Raw genomic sequence first — 17,309 nt, 5'->3', positions numbered from 1 at the left:
CGCTGCCGGTTGTGTCAGCTTTGTGCCCACTGGCTCCTTGTAACTGGCTGAGGACTCGGACCTCGTGCGTGATGTGCTGGTGCTGCTTAACCCACTGCTGGACGCTTGAGAGGTCATCCAAGTAATTATCTGGTCCTGTTCTTTTGGATTTGTGAGGGTTGTTGTCCTGGACAACATGGGTGGTATTGAGTGGGTTTTCTTGGGTGCTCCCCTGTGGCCTGTACGTGAACCGTCAGGGGAAACACCTCTTCCCTTGCCCCTCCCTCTTTCACCGGATTTCTTCCTCATTTCACTTATCCTTACAGTACACGCTGACTGGCAGCAGTACAGTGGCAGTACAGAAATGCTATACAGTACCACTATTCCCAGCAGCGACACAGAGCACAATGCTATACAGTGACGGGTGAGCGGTGTACCACTATTCCCAGCAGACACAGAACAGTGAACAGAATGCTATATAGTGTGGCTGAGCGAGCGGTGTACCACTATTCCCAGCAGACACAGAACAGTGAACAGAATGCTATATAGTGTGGCTGAACGAGCGGTGTACTACTGTTCCCAGCAGACACAGAACAGTACACAGAATGCTATATAGTGTGGCTGAACGAGCGGTGTACTACTGTTCCCAGCAGACACAGAACAGTACACAGAATGCTATATAGTGTGGCTGAACGAGCGGTGTACTACTGTTCCCAGCAGACACAGAACAGTGAACAGAATGCTATATAGTGTGGCTGAGCGAGCGGTGTACCACTATTCCCAGCAGACACAGAACAGTGAACAGAATGCTATATAGTGTGGCTGAGCGAGCGGTGTACCACTATTCCCAGCAGACACAGAACAGTAAACAGAATGCTATATAGTGTGGCTGAGCGAGCGGTGTACCACTATTCCCAGCAGACACAGAACAGTGAACAGAATGCTATATAGTGTGGCTGAGCGAGCGGTGTACCACTATTCCCAGCAGACACAGAACAGTGAACAGAATGCTATATAGTGTGGCTGAGCGAGCGGTGTACCACTATTCCCAGCAGACACAGAACAGTGAACAGAATGCTATATAGTGTGGCTGAGCGAGCGGTGTACCACTATTCCCAGCAGACACAGAACAGTGAACAGAATGCTATATAGTGTGGCTGAGCGAGCGGTGTACTACTGTTCCCAGCAGACACAGAACAGTACACAGAATGCTATATAGTGTGGCTGAACGAGCGGTGTACTACTGTTCCCAGCAGACACAGAACAGTACACAGAATGCTATATAGTGTGGCTGAACGAGCGGTGTACCACTATTCCAAGCAGACACAGAACAGTGAACAGAATGCTATATAGTGTGGCTGAGCGAGCGGTGTACCACTATTCCCAGCAGACACAGAGTGGCAGTAAACAGAATGCTATATAGTGTGGCTGAGCGAGGTACACAGAGTGGCAGTAAACAGAATGCTATATAGTGTGGCTGTGCAAGCGGTGTACTACTATTCCCAGCAGACACAGAGTGGCAGTAAACAGAATGCTATATAGTGTGGCTGAGCGAGGTACACAGAGTGGCAGTAAACAGAATGCTGAGCGAGCGGTGTACTACTATTCCCAGCAGCGACACACAATGACTGGGGGGGACCCTGGCTAGCGTGGCTGGAGCGCGAACTACCCTGCCTGCCTACCCAAAGCTAAACCCACAGACAAATGGCGGAGATATGACGTGGTTCGGGTATTTATTTACCCGAACCACGTGACAGTTCGGCCAATCAGAGCGCGTTCGGGTCCGAACCACGTGACCCGTTCGGCCAATCACAGCGCTAGCCGAACGTTCGGGGAACGTTCGGCCATGCGCTCTTAGTTCGGCCATATGGCCGAACGGTTTGGCCGAGCACCGTCAGGTGTTCGGCCGAACTCGAACATCACCCGAACAGGGTGATGTTCTGCAGAACCCGAACAGTGGCGAACACTGTTCGCCCAACACTACAGTTCGCCCATCCCCTGGTAGGTGCGCAAGAACTTCTGCACCACCAGGTTCAGCACATGGGCAAGACAGGGGATGTGGGTCAGGTTTCCCCTGTCAATTGCGGCAACCAGATTGGCCCCATTGTCGGCCACCACCTCTCCGACTCTGAGGCCTCTGGGGGTCAGCCAAATCCTCTCCTGCTCCTGGAGTTTGGCCAACACATGGGTTGCCGTCAGTTTGGTCTTCTCAAGGCTGACCAAGTGCAGCAGCGCTTGGCAGTGGCGGGCCTTCACGCTGCTGCTGAGGCGGGGGGTTTGGCCAGGTGTGCCGGAGGATGGCAGAGGATCGGAGGAACCTGCTGCAGTTCCCCTGACCCTGCGGGGTGGCACCACCCACTGTGTTGCTGCTGCTGCTGTGCCCGCTGCTGCTCTCCCATCCTCACCCCCTTCCACCAAGCTGACCCAGTGGACAGTGAAGGACAGGTAGCGGCCTGTCCCGAAGCGGCTGCTCCAGGAGTCCATGGTGACGTGGACCCTTTCACCAACCGCATGCTCCAGCCCTCGCTCCACATTGGCCATCACAAAGCGGTGCAGTGCAGGAATGGCCTTGCGGGCAAAGTAGTGTCTGCTGGGGAGCTGCCAGTCTGGGGCTGCACAAGCAAGCAGCACACGCATGTCGCTCCCCTCCTGCATGAGCGTGTACGGCAGGAGTTGGGAGCACATGGCCCGTGCCAGCAAGCCGTTCAGCTGACGCACGCGACGGCTGCTGGGAGGCAGAGCCCTAACCACTCCCTGGAAGGACTCACTCAAAAGGCTCTGGCGTGGCCTTTTGCTAGCACAGGAATCAGTGGACACAGCAGAGGAGGCCACTGAGGACTGGCTGCCAGAACAGGCCTCAGTGTCGGCGGCAGGAGTTGCAGAGGGGGGAGGAGCAGTGCGTTTCCGCACTCCTGCTGGTGCTGCTGGAGGAGAAGGAGGGCGGGTGGCTGCTGTTGCTGCTGCTGCTGCTGAAGGCTGTGCAGTGATGGGTGTGGTGCCACTGCCAGCACCAGATGCCTTCAGCCTCTGGAACTCCTCATGCTGGTGGAAATGTTTAGCAGCAAGGTGGTTGATGAGCGAGCTGGTGCAGAACTTTAAGGGGTCTGCACCTCTGCTCAACTTCCGCTGACAGTGGTTGCAAGTGGCGTACTTGCTGAAAACTGTGGGCATTGTGAAAAATCGCCAGATTGGTGACAAGAACAACCCCCTACGGCCTGGAGCCGCTGCTGCCTGTCTCCCTGTGGTGGTTGGGGGGGGGGGGCTTGGGTGCGGCTGGTGGTGGTACTGGCAGATGCTGCTGCTGCTGCTGCTGAGCCTGAGACACCAGCAGGCTGTGGGACCTGCCTACTGCTGCCAATGCTTGCAATGATGCGCCTCCTTGCAAGGCCCACAAGCGCATCCTCCTCCTCAGAGCTGCTGCTGATGACATCCCCAGGTGCTGGTGGTGGCGGCACCCAGTCTTTGTCTGTCACCACGTCATCATCATCATCATCATCATCATCATCATCATCCTCCCCCTCCTGAAACATGTCCTGCTGGGATGATGACCCCCCAAACTCCTCTCCTGATGCATGGATGGGCTGCTTGACTGTCGCCACAGTCTTGCTGTCCAATCCCTCATCCCCCAAAGTGCCCATCAGCATCTCCTCCTCCAAATCGCCAACAACAGCAGACAATACCCTGATGGTGCCTGGGGTAAAAATACTGCTGAGTGACAGGTCGCCAACTTGTGACGGTGAACTGGCCTCCTCCCCAGGCCCTGCTGGGCGGCTGCTGCGAACAGGGGTGGTGGTGGTGGTGAGGGTGGAGGCCTCGGATGCATAGCTGATGGCGGGCTGCTCATCCTCCGTCATCAGTTGCACCACAGTGGCTGCATCCTTTTCCTCAATGGGACGTTTCCGACCCGGCTGGAGGAAAATTGGAGCAGGTACTACACGCTGCTGCTGCTGCTGCTGTGTCTCTGCAGCGTGAGTTGCTCCTGCTGGGCGGCGCCCAAGGCGTCCACGGCCAGTGGCTATAGGAGGAATGTTAGCCACTGACGCAGCTGCTGCTGCTGCGGAACTGTGCATGGTGGCGCGGCCGCGGCTTGCCACAATGCTGCTCCCTCTCCTCTTGATTCCCTTGCTGCCCTTCCCCTTGCCCAAACCGCGCTGGCTGCCACTTCCAGACATCTTAGATGTTTTGGGCGTAAACAAAAACGTTTTTTAAAAGGGCGGGTGAAAAAGTGGGGTACTTTAATGGAGTGGGTTGGTGGGTGAGGTGACACTAATCACTAAGTGATTAGATCGCTAAGTGATTACTAGTACAGTACTAATACAAAATACAATAATTCAGTAATCAGTAAGTGTGAACAGTGAACAGTGAGTGTGTCCCCTAGTACACTAACTAGAAAATACAATAATCAGTAGTAATCAGATTCAGTAGAAGGAAATAGAGTGTGTGTACTGAGTGCACGCCATGCACACACACACGCAGGAGCTAGCCTATGAACAGTGACTGAGTGTCCCTAGTACAGTAAGTACTAGTAACAGTAAGTAGTACAACTAGAAATTACAATAAGTAATCAGAAGGAAATAGAGTGTGTGTACTATTGTACAGACAGTGCACGCACACACACACGTAGGAGCTAGCCTATGAACAGTGACTGAGTGTCCCTCCCTAGTAGTAAGTAGTAAGTAAGTGTACAACTAGAAATTACAATAATCAGTAGTAATCAAAAGGAAATAGAGTGTGTGTACTGTACAGACAGTGCACGCACACACACACGCAGGAACTAGCCTATGAACAGTGACTGAGTGTCCCTAGTAGTAAGTAGTTAGTAAGTACAACTAGAAATTACAATAATCAGTAGAAATCAGAAGGAAATAGAGTGTGTGTACTGCACGCACACACGCAGGAGCTATGAACAAACAGTGACAGTGAGTGTCCTAGTACAGTTACTACAAAATACAATCACTCAGTAGTAAAGGACAGCAGAAACACTGGTATAATAAACTAACAGAGGACAGGAGGACAGCTGCCCACACAGGCAAGGCCCTGAGGCCTAAAGCTGTGAGCTTGCCTGCAGCAGCTGTCTGTCTCTATGTAACACACAAGCTACTAACTAAAATACAATGTCTATCTAAATAACAACAATATAGGTGTGTATAGGAGGTGTATGTGAGCAAAAACGCTAGGTAATTGACCACTATAGAGCTCTTGCTAAGCCAAAGCACAAAGGAGCAGATCTCTCTCTGTACAAAGTCAGGCAAGGACGGAAAAACGGAACATGGCGGCCGCTATTTATAGGGTAGGGGCTGGCCAGGGTCCCCCTCTGTGATTGGCTGCCGTCAGAGGGCCTGGGAGCCCTCTGATTGGCTCTAAGGACATCAATCTGGGCTATGACGCTATTCGAGCTCGGTATTCGAGCTCGAATAGCGCTGTTGCTCGAATAGCTTGAATAGTGAGTGGGCTATTCGAGTTCACTCGAATAGCCCATTTGAATAGCTGCAGCTATTCGAGCTCGGTATTCGAGCTCGAATAGCTGAAAAAGAGCTCAAATATTCGAGCTACTCGAATATTCGAGCTCTGCTGAGCACCACTGGTTCACTGAACACAAAAGGTAGTTAGAGACAGGTGAGTTCACTCAACACAAAGGTAGTTACAGTGGCGTGAAAAACTATTTGCCCCCTTCCTGATTTCTTATTCTTTTGCATGCTTGTCACACTTAAATGTTTCTGCTCATCAAAAACCGTTAACTATTAGTCAAAGATAACATAATTGAACACAAAATGCAGTTTTAAATGATGGTTTTTATTATTAAGTGAGAAAAAAAAACTCCAAATCTACATGGCCCTGTGTGAAAAAGTGATTGCCCCCCTTGTTTAAAAATAACTTAACTGTGGTTTATCACACCTGAATTCAATTTCTGTAGTTACCCCCAGGCCTGATTACTGCCACACCTGTTTCAATCAAGAAATCACGTAAATGGGAGCTATCTGACACAGAGAAGTAGACCAAAAGCACCTCAAAAGCTAGACATCATGCCAAGATCCAAAGAAATTCAGGAACAAATGAGAGCAAAAGTACTGTAATTGAGATCTATCACTCTGGTAAAGGTTATAAAGCCATTTCTAAAGCTTTGGGACTCCAGCGAACCACAGTGAGAGCCATTATCCACAAATGGCAAAAACATGGAACAGTGATGAACCTTCCCAGGAGTGGCCGGCTGACCAAAATTACCCCAAGAGTGCAGAGAAAACTCAACCGAGAGGCCACAAAAGACCCCAGGACAACATCTAAAGAACTGCAGGCCTCACTTGCCTCAATTAAGGTCAGTGTTCACGACTCCACCATAAGAAAGAGACTGTGCAAAAACGGCCTGCATGGCAGATATCCAAGGCGCAAACCACTTTTAAGCAAAAAGAACAAAGGCTCGTCTCAATTTTGCTAATGCTAATGCTTTGGGAGAATACCTTGTGGACCGACGAGACAAAAGTTGAACTTTTTGGAAGGTGCCTGTCCCGTTACATCTGGCATAGAAGTAACACAGCATTTCAGCAAAAGAACATCATACCAACAGTAAAATATGGTGGTGGTAGTGTGGTGATCTGGGGTTGTTTTGCTGCTTCAGGACCTGGAAGGCTTGCTGTGATAGATGGAACCATGAATTCTACTGTCTACCAAAAAATCCTGAAGGAGAATGTCCGGCCATCTGTTTGTCAACTCAAGCTAAAGCGATCTTGGGTGCTGCAGCAGGACAATGATCCAAAACACACCAGCAAATACACCTCCGAATGGCTGAAGAAAAACAAAATGAAGACTTTGGAGTGGCCTAGTCAAAGTCCTGACTTGAATCCTATTGAGATGTTGTGGCATGACCTTAAAAAGGCGGTTCATGCTAGAAAACCCTCAAATAAAGCTGAATTACAACAATTCTGCAAAGATGAGTGGGCCAAAATTCCTCCAGAGCGCTGTAAAAGACTCATTGCAAGTTATCGCAAACGCTTGATTGCAGTTATTGCTGCTAAGGGTGGCCCAACCAGTTATTAGGTTCGGGGCAATTTCTTTTTCACACAGGGCCATGTAGGTTTTGAGGTTTTTTTCTCACTAAATAATAAAAACCATCATTTAAAACTGCATTTTGTGTTCAATTATGTTATCTTTGACTAATAGTCAACGGTTTTTGATGAGCAGAAACATTTAAGTGTGACAAACATGCAAAAGAATAAGAAATCAGGAAGGGGGCAATTTCTTTTTCACACCACTGTATATGCAGTGAGGTGAGTTCACTCAACCCAAAGGTAGTTATATGCAGTGAGGTTGGTTCACTGAACACAAAAGGTAGTTAGATGCAGTCAGGTGGGTTCACTGAACACAAAGGTAGTTAGATGCAGTGAGGTGTGTTCACTGAACACAAAAGGTAGTTAGATGCAGTCAGGTGCGTTAACTCAACACAAAGGTAGTTATATGCAGTGAGGTGAGTTCACTCAACCCAAATGTAGTTATATGCAATGAGGTGGGTTCACTGAACACAAAAGGTAATTAGATGCAGTCAGGTGAGTTCACTCAACACAACAGGTACTAGTAGGTATATACAGTACTGGGTAGTACAATGTGTAGCTCCCTGTCACACACGCAGGTAGTCACTGAATGTGCTGCTGCTGGCTGGTCTGCTAGCAGTGGCACACACACAGTATGAATTAGCATTGCTGTCTAAGCAGCACAAGTGTCAGTTTGACACACACAAAAAAAAATGATCACACAAACAGGATTAGCTCTGAAAAGAGCTGTTGAATGAGGGGTGCTATTAAAGCAATAACATTCAGCCAGGAGCAAGCTAAGAAGCCAAAAGCCTGACTAATCTGTCCCTAGGAGAAAAAGTCAGCAGCAGCTCACCCTAGTCTGTCTATGTGCAGGCACACTAGTGAGTGTAATGGCCGCCGGAGCCTGCCTTATATAAGGGGGGGGGGCTCCAGGGCTGAGTGTAGCCGGATTGGCTACAATGTGCCTGCTGACTGTGATGTAGAGGGTCAAAGTTGACCCTCATAGAGCATTATGGGGCGAATCGAACTTCCGGGAAAGTTCTCCTTCACCCGCGAAGGCGAACCATCCGAAGTTCGCCTGGAACCGTTCGCCGGCGAACAGTTCTTCCCATCTCTAATATACTTGTCACCTATAACTGTAGTGAAGGACGCATGGGGAAATCTGGAGTGCTATGTGAGGGGAGCAGCCTGCCAACTATCGACGGCGCTCGCTCCACAGCAGTTCCAGATGCCCCGCAGTGTGTCCTGGAAAGAGTGGATAGAGAAAGAGAGAGAGAAAGGATAGCTAAGAGGGACGAATAAAGAGAGAGAGAAAGGATATCTGAGAGAGACGAAGAGAAGACCAAGGCAAGAAGAGAGAGAGACAGAGGCAGAGTCCATGGGGCTGCAGATTAAAAAACACCCCTGGATCCGGCTAGTGTTGGGCGAACACCTAGATGTTCGGGTTCGCGAACGTTCGCCGAACATCGCCGCGATGTTCGGGTGTTCGACCCGAACTCCGAACATAATGGAAGTCAATGGGGACCCGAACTTTCGTGCTTTGTAAAGCTTCCTTACATGCTACATACCCCAAATTTGCAGGGTATGTGCACCTTGGGAGTGGGTACAAGAGGAAAAATTTTTTTAGCAAAAAGAGCTTATAGTTTTTGAGAAAATCGATTTTAAAGTTTCAAAGGGAAAACTGTCTTTTAAATGCGGGAAATGTCTGTTTTCTTTGGACAGGTAACATGCTTTTTGTCGGCATGCAGTCATAAATGTAATACATATAAGAGGTTCCAGGAAAAGGGACCGGTAACGCTAACCCAGCAGCAGCACACGTGATGGAACAGGAGGAGGGTGGCGCAGGAGGAGAAGGCCACGCTTTGAGACACAACAACCCAGGCCTTGCATGAGGACAAGAAGCGTGCGGATAGCAATTTGTGTTTTGTCGCCATGCAGTCATAAATTTAATACAGATGAGAGGTTCAATAAACAGGGACCGGAAACGCTAACCCATCACAGATGTTCATTATTCAAGTTACTTGGTTGGGGTCCGGGAGTGTTGCGTAGTCGTTTCCAATCCAGGATTGATTCATTTTCATTTGAGTCAGACGGTCTGCATTTTCTGTGGAGAGGCGGATACGCCGATCTGTGACGATGCCTCCGGCAGCACTAAAACAGCGTTCCGACATAACGCTGGCTGCCGGGCAAGCCAGCACCTCTATTGCGTACATTGCCAGTTTGTGCCAGGTGTCTAGCTTCGATACCCAATAGTTGAAGGGTGCAGATGGATTGTTCAACACAGCTATGCCATCTGACATGTAGTCCTTGACCATCTTCTCCAGGCGATCGGTGTTGGAGGTGGATCTGCACGCTTGCTGTTCTGTGTGCTGCTGCATGGGTGTCAGAAAATTTTCCCACCGCAAGGACACTGCCGATACCATTCCCTTTTAGGCACTAGCTGCGGCTTGTGTTGTTTGCTGCCCTCCTGGTCGTCCTGGGTTTGCGGAAGTCAGTCTGTCGGCGTACAACTGGCTAGAGGAGGGGGGAGGATGTCAATCTCCTCTTTAAAGTCTCCACAAGGGCCTGCTGGTATTCTTCCATTTTGACCTGTCGGACTCTTTCTTCAAGCAGTTTTGGAACATTGTGTTTGTACCATGGATCCAGAAGGGTATAAACCCAGTAATTGGTGTTGTCCAGAATGCGCACAATGTGTGGGTCGCGTTCAATGCAGTCCTAGGCCGAAGAGGTCATAGCCTAGGGTCACAAAAACCTGTTTATTTGGGCTATTTCAATGGTAGTGATGGTGACGTACATAAATCTCAGCCATGGCCGTTAGCAACGTCTGAATTTCATGAAATGTCTCATGCAGGTAGAAGACATATTGTTAGACTTGGATTCCAAAGATGGGGTCCCTACATCTCTGCAAACCAGAGTTACAGGGGTCCAAAATTGGTAAAATCCCCCATAGACTTTCATTGCCTCCCTATTTCACTTTCCAAAATCTCACATCTTTTCAAAGGGCAATGGCTCAGCAGTACCAAATTTTCTAGCATTGTAGGGACCCTTAGGGGGAACATAACTGGTGAGTTTCGGGCCCCTAGGCCAAAGATGTCATAGCCTAGGGTCACAAAAACCTGTTTATTTGGGCTATTTCAATGGTAGTGATGGTGACATACATAAATCTCAGCTATGGCCGTTAGCAACGTCTGAATTTCACGAAATGTCTCATGCAGGTAGAAGACATATTGTTATGACATCTTTGGCCTAGGCTATGACCTCTTCGGCCTAGGACTGCATTGAACGCGACCCACGCATTGTGCGCATTCTGGACAACACCAATTACTGGGTTTATACCCTTCTGGATCCACGGTACAGGCCCTTGTGGAGACTTTAAAGAGGAGATTGACATCCTCCCCCTCCTCTAGCCAGTTGTACGCAGACAGACTGACTTCCGCAAACCCAGGACGACCAGGAGGGCAGCAAACAACACAAGCCGCAGCTAGTGCCCAAAAGGGAATGGTATCGGCAGTGTCCTTGGAGTGGGAAAATTTTCTGACACCCATGCAGCAGCACACAGAAGACCGTCTGACTCAAATTAAAATGAATCAATCCTGGATTGGAAACGACTACGCAACACTCCCGGACCCCAACCAAGTAACATGAACAATGAACATCTGTGATGGGTTAGCGTTTCCGGTCCCTGTTTATTGAACCTCTCATCTGTATTACATTTATGACTGCATGGCGACAAAACGCAAATTGCTATCCGCACGCTTCTTGTCTTCATGCAAGGCCTGGGTTGTTGTGTCTCAAAGCGTGTCCTTCTCCTCCTGCGCCGCCCTCCTCCTGTTCCATCACGTGTGCTGCTGCTGGGTTAGCGTTATCGGTCCCTTTTCCTGGAACCTCTTATATGTATTACATTTATGACTGCATGCCGACAAAAAGCATGTTACCTGTGCAAAGAAAACAGACATTTCCCGCATTTAAAAGACAGTTTTCCCTTTGAAACTTTAAAATCAATTTTCTCAAAAACTATAAGCTCTTTTTGCTATTTTTTTTTCCTCTTGTACCCACTCCCAAGGTGCACATACCCTGTAAATTTGGGGTATGTAGCATATAAGGAGGCTTTACAAAGCACGAAAGTTCGGGTCCCCATTGACTTCCATTATGTTCGGAGTTCGGCTCGAACACCCGAACATCGCGGCCATGTTCGGCCCGAACCCGAACATCTAGATGTTCGCCCAACACTACATGTGACCTGTTCGGCCAATCACAGTGCTAGCCGAACGTTCGGGTAACGTTCGGCCATGCGCTCTTAGTTCGGCCATATGGCCGAACAGTTTGGCCGAACACCATCAGGTGTTTGGCCGAACTCGAACATCACCCGAACAGGGTGATGTTCTGCAGAACCCGAACAGTGGCGAACACTGTTCGCCCAACACTAGATCCGGCCATCAGTCCAGTTGACGTGCAGGGATCTATGGTGGATGCAGGCAGATGGGACCCCGTGCTTTTGGCCGGTGAAGCATACAGAGCCAGGACTGGTGGAGAAAGTACCAAGCTCCAGGGCCCATGGGGATCCAGGTAAACAAAAGGATTCCTGACTATCTATACTGGCTACACCTATTTCTGACTATCTATTCCGGGCTACACCTATTCCTGACAGCACCTATTTCTGACTATACTGGCTGGCGGCTGCACCTATTCCTGACTACACCTATTCCTGGCTACCTATTCCTGACTGCACCTATTACTGACTGTCTATACTGGTTACACCTATTCCTGAGTACCTACTCCTGGCTACACCTATACTTGGCTACTTATTCCTTGTTGCATCTATTCCTGACTATCCATACTGTCTACACTTATTCCTGACTATCTATACTGGCTACACCTATTCCTGACTACACCTATTCCTGGCTATCTATACTGGCTGCACCTATTCCTAGCTACACCTATTCCTAATTGCACCTATTCCTGGCTATCTATACTGGCTGCACCTATTCCTGACTACCTATTCCTGGCTGCACCTATTACTGGCTATACTCGGTGCTCCTATTCCTGGCTACACCTATTCCAATCCTGGCTAGTTATACTGGCTGCACCTATTCCTGGCTATCAATACTAGCTGCACCTATTCCTGGCTACACCTATTCCTGGCCGCAGCAAGGTTCAGAACCAGTGAGACAATACGAGGTCAGGGCAGGTAGAGATCAGGCAGTACCGAAGACAATCTGGGTTGGGGCAGGCAGCAAGCAGGGAGGTTGAGAAATAAGCCAAGGGTCAAACCAGGGAGAGCAGATCAAGGGAGGTTAAAGACAAGCCGGGTCGGTAACAAGAGTCAGGCGATAATTGAAGATAAGCTAGCTTCAGGCGGCTAACACACACTAGCTGACAGAGGAATCAGCGCAGAGTGCTGTGAGCAGATGCCTTAAATACTGGAGGTGGGCTGGCCTTGAGTTTGATTTGCACGTTGCGCATGCATACTCACGTACACAAGAAACTCTTCCACGCCGCGGTACCCACTTCCACATACGCCCCCAGCGGCAGACATCAATCCACTACCAGTGACGCGCATGCACGTGTACGCACAACCGTCAGAGGACCAACCCGGAAGCACGGACCCGCCATGCACCCTGGAAATCCAGACGTCTAGCAACCAGAAACTCTGTCCACCGATCAGATCCCCTGAACCCACAGCAAGCAGTAAGCCCACCAGATGACCCTGACAGATGGTAATAGGTGCAACCAGGAATGGGTTTAGCCAGTATAGATAGTCCGGAATAGGTTTAGCCAGAAATAGGTGCAGCCAATATACATAGCCAGGAATAGGTAATAAGGAACAGGCGTAGCCAGCATAGATAGCCCGAAAAAGTTCACCAGGAATAGGTGTAGCCAGTATAGATAGCCAGGAATAGGTGCAGCCAGTTTAGATAGCCAGGAATAGGTGTAGCCAGTATAGATAGCCAGGAATAGGTGCAGCCAGGAATAGGAAGACAGGAATAGGTGTAGCCAGTCTGGTGGAAACAATTCCAGACTACCTATACTGCGGGCAACTATTCCAGACTAGCTATACTGCGGGCAACTATTATAGGCTACCTATACTGGGGGCAACTATTATTGGCTACCTATAATGGGGGCAACTATTCCAGGCTACCTATACTAAGGGCAAATATTCCAGATTACCTATACTGGGGGCAACTATTCTTTGCTACCTATAATGGGAGCAACTATTCCAGGCTACCTGAACTGGGGGCAACTATTCCAGGCTACCTAAACTGGGGGCAACTATTCCAGGCTACCTATACTAAGGGCAACTATTCCAGACTACCTATACTGCAGGCAACTACCCTAGGCTAACTATACTGGGGGCAACTATCCCAGGCTACCTATACTGGGGGCAACTATTCCAAGCTACCTATACTGCGGGCAACTATTCCAGGCTGCCTATACTGTGGCAGCTATTCCAGGCTACCTATACCGGGGGCAACTATTCCAGGCTGCCTATACTGGGGGCAACTATTCCAGGCTACCTATACTGGGGGTAACTATCCCAGGCTGCCTATACTGGGGGGCAACTATTCCAAGCTACCTATACTGCGGGCAACTATGCCAGGCTACCTATACTGGGGGATACTATCCCAGGCTACCTATACTGGGGGGGCAACTATTCCAAGCTACCTCTATACTGCGGGAAACTATTCCAGGCTACCTATACTGGGGGCAACTATCCCAGGCTACCTATACTGGGGGGCAACTATTCCAAGCTACCTATACAGGGGACAACTATTCCAGACTACCTATACTAGGGGCAACTATTCCAAGCTACCTATACTGCGGGCAACTACTTCAGGCTACCTATACTGAGGAAACTATTCAAGGCTACCTTTACTAATGGCAACTATTCCAGGCTACCTATACTTGGGGAACCTATACCTGGCATTACCCACAGGGGGGTGTAATTTAATACCCAGCACTGGGTGTCGCACAACCTAGGTACGGTACTCCAAGAAGCCCAAGTGTTCAGGAACAGTCTAGCTTGGAGATTCTTAGTGTAATGTGGTTAATGAGCCACGACTTTTTCAGAAGATGAACAGCTCTGGGCTCTTTGTGACGCAGCCCAGGATGCACAATGCTAGCAGCTTCCCTGCTGCAGGTGCTTTTGCAGGTCTCCCTCATTAAGCATACAGCTGGTGAGCTGCTAGCGGTGTGCATCCTCTTCCCGGTGTGACAAGGAGCTGGAAGCTGTTCATGACATAATGAATCTCAAGCTGGATGTCTCCAGAGCAATCAGACTTCATGTAGATTCTGCTACAGTTAATTCTGAAGCGGCATAGTATCTGGCAAGCAGCTTGTCAGTAGGAGGGTGTGCCGCACAAGCGCTGTTAATCCCGTGGTGGTCACGCACTGGTGAGTCCCAATACTTTTTACAATATATTCTATGTATATACTGTATGTGACTATGACCCCTTTCACACATAATAGAGTTTGTGTGTTTTTTCCGTCTGTGAATTTGCCTTTGCAGCACATCTAATACAAGTCAATCAGAATCAGAAATACTTATTTCGCCAAGTACAACAGGAGGTTGTACCCAGAATTATTTTTGGCACATACAGGATCGGTTATGGTGCAGTAGATAACATACAGTAGAATGCACATAGGAGTAGGCATATACAGTGGCTTGCAAAAGTATTCAGCTTCCTTTAAGTTTTCCACATTTTGTCACTTTACTGCCACAAACATGAATCAATTTTATTGGAATTCCACGTAAAAGACCAATACAAAGTGGTGTACATGTGAGAAGTGGAACGAAAATCATACATGATTCCAAACATGTTTTACAAATCAATACCTGCAAAGTGGGGTGTGTGTAATTATTCGGCCCCCTGAGTCAATACTTTGTAGAACCACCTTTTGCTGCAACTACAGCTGCCAGTCTTGTAGGATTTGTCTCTACCAGCTTTGCACATCTAGAGACTGAAATCCTTGCCCATTATTCTTTGCAAAACAGCTTCAGCTCAGTCAGATTAGATGGACAGCAGTTTTCAGATCTTGCCACAGATTCTTGATTGGATTTAGATCTGGACTTTGACTGGGCCATTCTAACACATGGATATGTTTTGTCTTAAACCATTCCATTGTTGCCCTGGCTTTATGTTTAAGGTTGTTGTCCTGCTGCAAGGTAAACCTCCGCCCCAGTCTCAAGTCTTTTGCAGACTCCAAGAGGTTTTCTTCCAAGATTGCCCTGTATTTGGCTCCATCCATCTTCCCATCAACTCTGACCAGCTTCCCTGTCCCCGCTAAGGAGAAGCACCCCAGAGCATGATGCTGCCACCACCATATTTGACAGGGTGGATGGTGTGTTCAGAGTGATGCGCAGTGTTGGTTTTCCGCCACATATAGCGTTTTGCATTTTTGCCGAAAATTTCCATTTTGGTCTCTCATCTAACCAGAGCACCTTCTTCCACATGGTTTCTGTGTCCCCCACATGGCTTGTGGCAAAATGCAAACGGGACTTCTTATGCTTTTCTGTTAACAATGGCTTTCTTCTTGCCACTCTTGCATAAAGGCCAAACTTGTGCAGTGCACGACTAATAGTTGTCCTATGGACAGATTCCCTCACCTGAGCTGTAGATCTCTGCAGCTCGTCCAGAGTCACCATGGGCCTCTGGACTGCATTTCTGATCAGCGCTCTCCTTGTTCGGCCTGTGAGTTTAGGCGGACGGCCTTGTCTTGGTAGGTTTACACTAATCATAAAACACTGCACCAAAGTTCACACACTGGTTACCACTTAATACAATCAACAGTCAATGGGTTCGCTGCAGAAAGTCCAGTTCTTGGATAACAAAGTTCAATTAAACTGCCGCGCTCTCCACTCCTGTAATTATAAAGGAGACTCCACATAGGGCAATATTGTTCAATCTTGTTATTTACACTATTCCACCACCTATCGATCACTCGTGTCTTGTGCTCCCCGGGTGGTAAGTCACATCTATCTCCCTCACCCCTTGTCAATATATGCTCACCAGGGATAGAATCTGGTGAGCATATATTGACAAGGGGTGAGGGAGATAGATGTGACTTACCACCCGGGGAGCACAAGACACGAGTGATCGATAGGTGGTGGAATAGTGTAAATAACAAGATTGAACAATATTGCCCTATGTGGAGTCTCCTTTATAATTACAGGAGTGGAGAGCGCGGCAGTTTAATTGAACTTTGGTAGGTTTACAGTTGTGCCATACTCCTTCTATTTCTGAATGATCGCTTAAACAGTGCTCCATGGGATGTTCAAGGCTTTGGAAATCTTTTTGTATCCTAAGCCTGCTTTAAATTTCTCAATAACTTTATCCCTGACCTGTCTGGTGTGTTCTTTGGACTTCATGGTGTTGTTGGTCCCAATATTCTCTTAGACAACCTCTGAGGCCATTACAGAGCAGCTGTATTTGTACTGACATTAGATTACACACAGGTGCACTCTATTTAGTCATTAGCACTCATCAGGAAATGTCTATGGGCAACTGACTGCACTCAGACCAAAGGGGGCTGAATAATTACGCACACCCCACTTTGCAGTTATTTATTTGTAAAAAAAAGTTTGGAATCATGTATGATTTTTGTTCCACTTCTCACGTGAACACCACTTTGTATTTGGTCTTTAATGTGGAATTCCAAAAAAATTGATTGATGTTTGTGGCAGTAATGTGACAAAATGTGGAAAACTTCAAGGGGGCCGAATACTTTTGCAAGCCACTGTGCATAGTGCATCCTTGGGAAAGGTTAGTAGAGAGAGAGAGAGGAGAAAAAGGAAGAGAAAGAGAGAGAGAAAAAGAAGGGGAATGAGAGAGGAGAGATAGAGGCGAGAAAGAGTATAAAGAGAGATAGAGAAAAGAGAGAGAGGAGGGGAAGGAAAAAATAGAGGAGAGGTAATGGAGAGAGAGAGAGCCCAAGTTTACTGGGGTTATGATGGTGACCATGCTGCCTCGCTAGTGGCTTGGTTAAAGGGGAACTGAAGAAAGAGGTATATGGAGGCTGTCATGTGTATTTCCTTTTAATCAATACCAGTTGCCTGGCAGCCCTGCTGGTCTATTTCTCTGCAGTAGTATCTGATTAAAACCAGAAACAAGCATGCAGCTATTCTTGTCAGATCAGACTTATAAGTCTGAACCACTGAAACACCTGATCTGCTGCATGCTTGTTCAGGGGCTATGGCTAATAGTATTAGAGGCAGAGGATCAGCAGGGCTGCCAGGAAACTGGTATTGTCTAAAAGGAAATAAACATGACAGCCTCCATATACCTCTCTCTTCAGTTCCCCTTTAAG

The 17,309-nt window shown here is 48.3% G+C and overlaps 1 non-coding gene across 1 annotated transcript; it reads right to left on the bottom strand.

Annotated features, from left to right (window-relative positions):
• Positions 1-15,811: 15,811 nt before the first annotated feature.
• Positions 15,812-16,208, bottom strand: LOC137542630 (small nucleolar RNA snR86). Its single transcript, XR_011025507.1, has one exon. It is a non-coding gene; the product is annotated as a small nucleolar RNA snR86 (small nucleolar RNA).
• Between the last annotated feature and the right edge of the window lie 1,101 nt (positions 16,209-17,309).

This window comes from Hyperolius riggenbachi, chromosome 12 (genome assembly GCF_040937935.1).
Source record: "Hyperolius riggenbachi isolate aHypRig1 chromosome 12, aHypRig1.pri, whole genome shotgun sequence".
NCBI classification, from domain to species: Eukaryota; Metazoa; Chordata; class Amphibia; order Anura; family Hyperoliidae; genus Hyperolius; species Hyperolius riggenbachi.
Note: the sequence above shows the minus strand (reverse complement) of the source record. Positions and strands in the feature narration are given on the sequence as shown.